Source organism: Belonocnema kinseyi, chromosome 6 (genome assembly GCF_010883055.1).
Source record: "Belonocnema kinseyi isolate 2016_QV_RU_SX_M_011 chromosome 6, B_treatae_v1, whole genome shotgun sequence".
Classification (NCBI taxonomy): domain Eukaryota; kingdom Metazoa; phylum Arthropoda; class Insecta; order Hymenoptera; family Cynipidae; genus Belonocnema; species Belonocnema kinseyi.
Window position 1 is genome coordinate 110732296 of NC_046662.1, and position 10993 is coordinate 110743288.

Genomic DNA, 10993 nt, shown 5'->3' on the forward strand with positions numbered 1-10993 from the left:
AAATCCCGTGAATATGGAGGCTGAGGCATGACTGTGGTGCTGTTTTTGGTCAGAAAATCTTTCACAAGCACTTTAAAAACGAAGCAGTTTTGGAACAAATTTCGCTGACTCACGTCTCATGTCCGAAACGTCCGAAAAGATAGCATGCCATGAGCCAAACGATATGCCAACATCTTCAGCAGCTTCTCTGATGGCATTTCGGCGATTTTTCAATACCATTTCTTCCACTGCTTGAACGTTTTCATCTGTTGTTGACGTGCTGGGACGTCCAGGGCGAGGTTCGTCTTCGACATACTCTTGGCCTTCTTGGAACAGCTTGTACCACTTATATACATTTTTCTTACTCAGAGTAGACTCACAGTATGCAACTGCCAACATTTCAAGAATTTTAGAGCACTGAATTCCATTTTTCATACAAAATTTAATGCAAACTCTTTGCTCCATTTTTTTCGAAAGAAGAAAATCGCCGAGCACACCAAACCCTTCTAACCTTTTACGCCTCTGCCAGAAAAACAACAGGAGCTATATAATCAAAACTGTGAATAGATGATCGTGACGAGTGTACCAACACAACAAAACAAAAAATTTTAAACTTGAATGTACGTAGCCCGCGAAAATTTAAAAGTCACCTTACTTTTTGAATACGCCTCGTATGTTAGTAAATCTATTTTTTAACTGGGAATTTGAAAAATTCTGAGAAAAAATCCATCCAATCAAGTACTTGAAACAATTAATAATTCACAGCGTTTGAATTTGAAAATTTTTGATAAAAAACGTTTTGAGTTGATCAACTGTAAATAGATGTAAATAATGTCGTAACTTTTTTTCAAACTGCAGTTCGAGTATAATTAATTGAAAAATACTTCCTTTCGAAAGACGATTCTAATCTGATGCTTCAAATTAAAGAACGTACATGCAGATTTTTATTTTCAAAATTGTGCTGTTTCAATGAGAAAACTTTAGTATTTAAAGAACTTTAAGCGTCTGATTAAACCTTCATAAACTATTTGTAATGAAGATAATTTCAAATTAATAGATTCATAATTAAACGCTTAACATTATTTTCAAATACGATTCAAATGTTATTTTAGTTTGAAATATTTAATTCTCAACTCACTCTATTAATAATTTTGTCATGAAAGAAAGTAGCAGTGTGGTAAATTTAAACGATATTTGGTTGTTCATATAAAATTAGTTATTATAAATCAAATATTCAAAATCAAACAACTCGAAACTGAATTCTTTGAAATAAAGTAATGAATCACTGGAATTGCACCAAATTAAATTTGTGAGTCAGCATTGAATTGTTTTGAACGTTCATTCATAAAAAACCAAATGAATTATTACATTCCAAGTAGGACTAGCACCGACCGTCACTTTTACACTTTCCAAAACAGCACTACTTGTGTGCACCAACCTTTTTTTCTTTTCAATGAATTTTCTCCTGTTATATGAGACATTTCTTTTGTGGCAAGTTTTTTAACTTCCAATTGTTTGAAATAGTTTTTTCGTCATTGTTTACTATTCCCACATAGGTTGTAGAGAAAAATGGTCCTGAACTCCCACGGAAGTGCTAAATATTTTTAGCGCTGGTGCAATGTCGTTTTCTTAAATGAAAAAGTCTATTAATTGATGAAACTTTATTGGAAAATTTAACGTCGAATCCAAATTGCAACAAGTTAAATGCCTATTCTGCTGTTTCTTAGAGTTTTTTTTTGCTTGATACGGAAGAGATACTATGTGGACACTATAAGGACACGCTGTAGTTTCCTTTCCATTCACTGGGTTCGCCAGGGTATATTGCCACGTAAATATTTCTTTCTTTCCTCAAAAGTGTGTTTCAATAAAATAATAAATGTTCAAAAGGCTGTTTAGATCCATTTATTAGATTTCTGTTAAAATATCTATAATTTAGAACGTAAGACGAATTAACCTTATTCATGGAGTATCAATTTCAAACCAAAAAGTTTTTTCAATTTACAGAATGCCCTTCAAACTAGGTAACCAATCGAAATCTTTCACTAAATCTCAATCAAACTTTCAGCTAAAACAATTAGGGTCCCGAAGTAAAAATTGAAATCTTATGCTTTCTATTTTCTCAAAAATAGAAAAGATTTTGAATGGAAATTTCTGATAGATTCTAAAACAGTCGGAAAAAATATAATTTTCAGATTTTATCAGAATCTTTCCGAAATCTGCATCCGAATTCTTCGATTTCTTTCCGAAAATTTGTTCCCATATAATTTTGTCAGATGTTATCGGAAATGTCCCACTAGTGTTCTATCGGATCATATCAGGGATGTCCCATTTATTCTTATCAGATGTTATCAGAAATTCTTAATGATTAATAATAATATATTATTTTGTTTTTGCAAATTATTATTTAAAAAAGTTAATAATAATAATTTTGAACAAACAAAACAATTGTTTAAACAAGGCTTAAAACTAATTCTTTTTATCCAAAATTTTTTCACTAAATTACTATCAAATATATTAATAGTTCTAATTTTGAAGAAATTATTTAATTAATAAGATTATCAAGTTCCGAAAATTATTTAATGAATAATTTTTTACTTTCGAATTCTTCGATATATTTTTATTTAAAAAGTGTATTTACAATTACATATCAAGTTTTAATAAACAATATTTATATAACAATATTACATAATTTAGTTTTCTGATAAAATCTTATAGAAACTGACAAAATTGCGAAGGTACAATTTTGGAAAAGGTAGAAAAAAAACAGCAAGATACCGCTGGGATACTTTCTGATAAATTCTGAAAGAATGTAGTGGTATAGTTTCGGGTGCAGTTTTCGGAAAGAATCTAAAAGATATGGAAAGCTTAGGAAAGAAAGTTCTATCAGAAATTTGTGGCACGACAGACACACATTTAACCTTAATTAAAAAGAGTAATTTGATAAACAGACTCATGCATGCTATTTACTAACCTAAAACTTTACAATATTTACATCTTGACCTAAGGCTTTATAATATTTCAATCTTTATTTTTATGATTTCTTAAATATTTTACTATTTACAGTAAAAGTTTTTCCTTAAAAATATTTCTTCGATCCCCCCCCCCCCTTTTTTATTGTTTACTTATTTATATATTTACATTTATATACATGCTCCTTAACCTTTAGTACCCTGTATCCCTTAACAATTCAGCCGTATTGTTTTGTAAATACCCTCCTAGTACTCGACATAGTATGCCTGGGATAAACTCCGGTTGGGGTATTGTGTCCGAAACATCTAAAAACTACATTTCTCTTGGACTCAGATGTAGTCCGAAATGAGGCATATACAATCCAAGTCCGATACCTTTCCGACTTCGGAGCTGTAGGGGCAGAAAATTCAAGAAATTGCAAACTTATCGGATGCCTCTCTAGTAGTACGGTATTACGTCTGCGCATGCGTAAGTCATGGTGGAAAATCATGGCAGTGCATGTAACGAGTGCCCAGAACTCTTCTACGCATGTGTCGCGCTCGGTCTCTGATTCGTTGCTGTTCGCGCGCAACTTGAAATGCTAAAAAATAAAATTTTTATTGTTTATTATGAATAATGTCAGTTTAAGGGCATGTGACACAGCTGAATACCTATATTACCGACCTCACTTTATCAGTTCACTGAATGTATTTTTGAACCTAAGAACTTTTTTTGTAAACAAAATATCGAGCTGAAACTTTGGAAAATGTATTAGAGTACAATAAAGTACGGTCAGGTGCTGTATTTTGGTAGGAACTTCACTCTCAAACTTTGAGAAATGCAAAAGCCGAAAGAAAACTACGTTTAAGTACAAATCTTAATCATAAAAGATGCAAAAAAAAATTTCAACTATCAATTCCATCGGCACCAGCCGGAACGTTGTACACGAAAATACGAACCCTGGCGGCCACTAGACGAGGCTCTAGAGGGTTCGTATTTTTGTGTACAACGTTACCGGCCGATGCCGATGGAATTGATAGTTGAAAATTTTTTTTACATCTTTTATTATTAAGCTTTGTACTTGAACGTAGTTTTCTTCCAGCTCTTGCATTTTTCAAAGTTTGAGACCGATATTTTATGTATAAAAAAAGTTCGAACGTTCAAAATATGTCGAGGTTCAGAAAAAAGATGAAATAATTTTCAGTGAAGTTCCTACCAAAATTCAGTACCGAAACGTACTTTATTATACTCTAATACATCTTCCAAAGTTTCAGATCGATTTCTTATTAACAAAAAAGTTGTTAGGTTCGAAAAAACATTCAGTGAACTGAAAAAGTGAGGTTGTTAATATAGGTATTCAGCTGCGTCACATGCCCTTAACTTATATAAATGTTTATTAGACCGATATTAATGAATTTTGATAAAAATAGAAATTTAATAAGTGGATACTGTGTAAATAAAAAAAAGCCTTTGGTACACCCTTGTATTTTTCTTGCATATTTTTCATTATTCTAAAATTTTGTTATTTGAAGTTTATTCAAAAATTAAAATTAATTTTATTCTAGAGAAATGTTAAAATTATGTTCCAGTTATGTTATAAATATTGTGCCGAATATTTTCATTCATATGCATAGTTATTTTTTAGCATTTCAAATTGCGCGCGAACAGCAAGGAATCAGAGACCGAGCGCGACGTATACGTAGAAGAGTTCGGGGCACTCGTTACGAGCGCTGAATCATGACCCAAATATACTAGTTCGTGACCGTATATACAAGGCTGTTTGTAACGATATGGATTTTCGGATCCTAGAGCCCTCAATACTTATACGTTTAGTTACAAAAAGTGTACCTCGAAAGCTAGTATCGACTAGCGAGATATCGATTCGATATATCGATTGATCGATGTGTGCTTAAATTCAAATTATAATTTAAAGTTTAACTTATAACTACAACTTAGAAATTATAGAATAAGAATAATTTAGATATAAAAATAAGAATTACAGATTAATTCGATATCAGGGAAATACTTATAGACTACAACGCAATAGGGAATAGGTTAGATTCTTAGCATTCCTAAAGATGAGTCACAGAGCTATTTTTAGTATCAAAACGTGCCTTAGAACGAATTTTTACAGGAAAGGGTATTATAAACATCCAGTCACAGTTTGAACTTTGGACCGAAATTGTTTGGATATGTCAATCAACGAGTTAGTCATATTGCGTTTTAAATCTAATAGGCGGAGCCTTGCGACCTAATTTCCTGTTTGTAAACTGACTGTTAAATTCGATGACGTCAGCAATTGGATTGGCTGAAAAGGAAAAGTGGGAAATTACTCCGTCCAAAACAGAGTGTATAAAAAGGCGCACACAACGGAAAACGCCAGATTTTGTATCTCCGAAACCGCATATTTAATACGAAAACTGCGACACTGGATAGTGTATAAATTAGTTTTTTGGACTTAGAAACTTGGTATTGTGTTTGAACTTAGTCAATTCATTTGAATTGTTGCTAAATAATAAATTATTATAAATAAGATCAATTGTTAAACGCGAAGCGAGACGCCGCGATATAAACAATTATAAATAATGGTGATATTTTATTTTGAGACAGTGATGGTGGAAATTCATCTTTAATAAATTGTGAATCATAAATGTTAAATTAAGTGTTTTTATTTTAAATAAGTTCCTTTAAATGATTTTCGTTTCAACGAATCAACGGGAACAACGATCCCGTTCAGATGTATAATCAGATCGCAGTGAATTGTCGACAGAAAAGCTAGGTAAAATTTGGGCATCACAATTGGTGACATCGGTGGGATCTGTTGCACCATAAAGGAATAAATCAAATATATTGAAGAAAAATTGGTTCACTGGACTACTGGCTCAATGATTGAAATTCAAGGCCGTTCGTCTTACCATAAGAGAGACTACTCCACCGACAGAAGGAACCATCTTTTGAATCTAAAAAATCAATGGAACAGGATTATTAATTTATCACAATAAACATTAGAAAGTAAAAGCCGCAACCTTTTACCAGGGTTTTGGGATGGTTTTACTCCCGGTAGCATAGGGTGTCGACAGTTACTCCAAGGTTTTTAACGGTTAAATAGAGACCAACAAACTATTCCTCAATAACCGCAGGCTTAAAGGATTTAAAGAAATTTGTAATAAGAAAATCCTTACCTCAACGTGAAAAATAAAAAATTGATGCTGAATTACCTGCCCGAATCGAAAGAGGGTACGGCACGGTAGGATCAACGGCAGAGAAATCAATAACAACTACTCGAAGGAAATTCCTGAAGGATCAAGGACAATCAAGGAATTCAGAAAATCTTCCTCGAACAATGAAGAATTGAGTGAATAATTGTGAAAAATGAAGGTAAATAGTATTGTGAATTTTATTGTGCACTATTGATTGAATTATTTGTCAGCGAAAGATTGTCGTCAAAAGAGTAAGTCTTAAAAAGTTTTTTGTAACCCTCTGTTCCTTTATTATCGTTAAATCTCATTTCTGGACCCGAGAAAATTTCACGAGTAGTCAGAGATATGATACCGGAATTTACAGGAAAGAATCTGTCAATTAAGTTATTTATGAAATATTGCAAGGCTGTTATTTGTATGACCAGGGTTGTGCACGTAATGTACCTTTGGTAAATTACATGAGGTTTTTTACGTAATTTACGTACGTATATTACGTACTCAGTTTTGTTCAAAACGTAATATACGTTGTCAAGATGGCGTCGACATGATCACATTTCATTCCATAACTTTAAAATAGCGCCGGTAGCGGTATGCGTGCTTGATATTTAAAGTGAATGAAAAAAAGTTTTTATTCTACAACTTCGACAATGAATACAGGCGGTGGACCGCGGAATCCATGTTGGGAAGAGTTATCCTTCCTTTAAAAAAAATGTTTAAAATGTTGCGTTTTGTCAGGGATGCGTATTATCCAATATGGCTAAAGAAAGTTTAAGAAACCACAGGTGAATTTTCAAACCATCCGAACTGAAAATCTCTTGAAAATAAAAAAACAAACAAATCATTCATAGATTTTCTCTGATTTCAACACTTTTTTCAGAAAAGAGTGCGTTATAATTATGAACGCATCAGAAGAAAACCTTATGCAATTAGATGAAAGCAGTCAAAATAATAATTCTAAAATGAGTGGTGTCAGTTTTGATATTCTTGGTGATATTTTTATCTCAAATGGAGTTCTGATAAACAGCAACAATGTGAGTCGGTACACATAAGCATAATTCAAAAAAGTGAGGTTATATTATGCTCTATCCGAGACCACCACCTTTATTACTTTTATTACGTTTTTACAGGTTTTTACGTATAATACATTTTTTACGTGTAATACGTCAGAAACCCCGAGTGATGCGTCACTGCACAACCCTGGGTATGACCGATCCTCGCGATGCACCTTACTTAACTATGATGGTTTTGAATAAACTTACCGGCGAAGCACGTTATCATATTCAAGATAAAAGCGATTTAGAACTTAATGACATCTTAAAAACTCTGGAACATATTTACGCTTAGGAAGAAGATGTAAGTCAAATTTTGCAGACTTTAGCTAACGTTAAAATGAAACCGGATGAGTGAATTCAAGAATATGGGGCTCGCGTTAATCACATTTTCATTAAATTAACTTCTCAAGTAATGGAAAACACCCCCGGAGCAAGAGGTATGGGCCGTTGTGAAGCGTATAAAGAGACCGTGATTTGCAATTTTTACTCGGATTAGATTTCAACATTTATATGGCCATTTATGAGAAAGAAATTAACACTTTGGATGATAATATTGCATTAGCCATTAAAGCCGATCAAACAGTGAAAAAATGGGGAAGAGTTCATGGATCTCTGTCTGGCTCCGTTCCATCTACCTCATTGGGATCTGATTTGAAGAATAAAATAGGGCAAGATATATTAAAGAGAGTAGCTCATATGCGAGTAGAGGATGATACTAAGTCTGTACGAAATTTAGAGTCTGTGCAATGTTATCATTGTAAAGAATTTGGACATTATAAGCGAAACTGTCCAAAGAAGATTAAAAGAAATGTAAAGGACAAAGAGAGTACGAATTGTAGTTATGGTTATCGAAATAACCATTCTGTAGAGAATTGTAACATTAAATGAGGGCATGAAAGGGAACGGTCTAAGTTTAGGCAAAAATCAAATATGAGTCATTTAAACTTCGAGGCGGGTTGTCTGACGAGAAGCCAGACGACTCTAAGTGTAAACCCCTCTCAACGCAGCGCATCATCCTCTCATTCGGACAGTTCAATGAATTCGGTCCAAACGCGACAGTAGAACTGGATAATTTTTCTTTTTCAAAGAATAAGGTGACCTTTTAAATTGATACTGGCGCTGGATTGAATTTACTTAAAGAAAATGTGGTCACTCCCAGAGTTTGGATAAATGAAAGGCGAATAATTCATTTGGTTGTAATAGGCCCGGAAATCTTTTCACGTTGTGTCAAAATCATTTCGCATTTCACAAGAAGGTATCCTTGGTATTCCTTTCCTCAAAAAAAAAAAAAACAACGCCATTGTTAATTTTGATAGTGACTGTCTTCAAATCGCAAATAATAATTTTCCGCTTGCCAATTATTTTACCTGCAAGAACAAAGAAATTAGTAATAATTCGATTGAAAATACAAAATTAAAAGAAGGTTACATACGTAGAATTCAGTGTAGCCCTGGGTAGCCCTAGGTAGCCATTGGGTTCCCATTCGGTTTCTTTTTAAATAACTGCAAGGTCAACTTTTAGACTGGTGAAATTTGGATTCTACGTTGAATTTTCTATTTTTTTATTATTCTCAACAATTTCATCTTCCTAATGTTAAATTGGGATCAACTAATGTTGTTGCCCATAAAATTGCCACTTCTGATAATAAACCGATGAAGATAAAAAATTATCTTTAACCAACTATTCATAAAAAAGTGATTATGGAAAAACCTAAAGAATATCTTCGAGATGGAATAATTCGACCATCAGTATCCCCATATAATTCTCCTGTTTGGGTCGTTCCCAAGAAACCAGATCCTCATTGTAATAAACAGTGGAGAATGGTGGTTGATTATCGTGGATCGAACGAAAAAACCGTTAGTGATTCTTACCCTTTATCGCAAATAACAGATATTAGATCAATAAGGAGGAGCTAAATATTGTTCTGTCATGGATTTAGCATCAGGTGTCCATCAAATACACATGGATCCCGAATCTAGAGCAAAAACTGCTTTTTCTACCCCATTCGCTCATTTCGAGTCCAATAGAATGACATTTGGACTTGAAAATGCCGCTGCTATCTGTCAAAGGGTAATGGACCAAGTTCTTACTGGTTTACAAGGAATCGATCTATTTGCTTATATGGATGACATTGTCATCTATGCCTTATCACTCATAGATCAAAGTCAAAAATTAAAAACTCTTTTAGGTCGTTTAAGAATATCGGAATTATCTTTGAACCCTGAAAAGTGTTATTTCTTAAGAAAAGAAATAGTATATTTGGGACATATTATCACCCAAGAAGGGGTAAAACCAGATCCTCAACAAGTAGAAGCTGTAAAAAATTTTCCTATTCCAAGAGGAAAGAAAAATGTTAAACAATTCTCGGGGATTGTAGGTTACTATAGGATGTTTATTCCAGATTTCGCTAGAGTGGCTAAACCACTTACTCAAATTTTGAAGGACAGCACTGATTTTGGTTAGACTTCTGTAGAACAAGACCCGGTAACAAGTGTTAAATTCAGAAAAATTAAGACTTTTGTCTTCCTATGAATACGCGATTTTTCCTCCGTCTAAAAATTCCCTAACGGGAACAGAGAAAGTGCAAATCCCATTCCTCTCAATCGACTTAATAAAATTTAACGAAAGCATTTATTTAACCTATTTTTCATTATTAAATCTTTTTATAACTTATAAATTTGAAAATTACTTAAATTTATATTTATTTATATTTTAATAATTTATTTAAACGTCTTAAAAAATGCAACAAAGAAATCTATGCAAATTTCTGAATTTATTTAATTTTAACTCTAGAGAGGCAGAGTTGAATTGGTGAGAATTAAAATTTCAGAATTTACAGCTTATTCTCATTGTGGCATTTTAGACAGGTGGAAAAATCGCGCATTCGAAATAATAGAATAATCTTCACTTTTGCGCTGAAATCTGAAAATATTAATTAATGACTTTTATATTAATAACTTTTGAGATCCTGCGTGATAAGATCTGTTCCGAACCTTTGTTGCAGTATCCTGACTTTTCAAATCCATTTGTATTGGCAACAGACGCTTCAAATTACGCTCTTTGAGGTATCCTCAGCCGGGGTACGATTAGTCAGTACTTGCCAATCGCTTTTGCCTCAAGGACTCCTGTCTCAGGGTTGGCTAGATGGCGAATCAAGTTGAGTATGATTACCTGATTGTGTTTAAGCCTGGAAAAGTGAATTCCAACGCTTATGCTTTGTCAAGAAATCCACTGAATGATAGGGGCCTTTTATTATCTACTTTGGATTCCTTGTTTTGAGGCTCTAGATGTCAGAGCAGTGGAAAGGAACGTTACTGGGATTAAGGTGATGAGTGAAATGAATAATCCAGACTCAATCTGTCAAAATTATCAAATCGTCTCCCAGGATCAGAGTACCGAGGCACCACGACTCGTGACTCCTGTTGGGTGTAGCCTATTAGGGACCCCGTTATCGGCCTGCGCCAATGCACCCCAGACTTTCGGTCCAGATTCCTGGCGATGAAAACGCGCTACCCCGGTAGTTTAGGTGGTCCTTTGAAAGATAAGGATTCCAAACCGAAGTCGAGAGATTCATCTCTCAGTGGTAACAGCCTTGAGGATTCACCTGATGAAGACCTTAACGACCCAGTTAAGATACCTTCATCGGCTCAAAATGGTTTAGCTCAGGTGCCTAAAAAGCAGAAGCCCTTGATGTCCACATCATCATCGGCTCTGAGTGGGTTGGGGGTTGCGGGCGTTGGACTAAATTCTTCTGCCGTAAAGATGCAAAGTGAATTGTGCGCTTCGCAGGAGATGGAAGATAAACACAATACT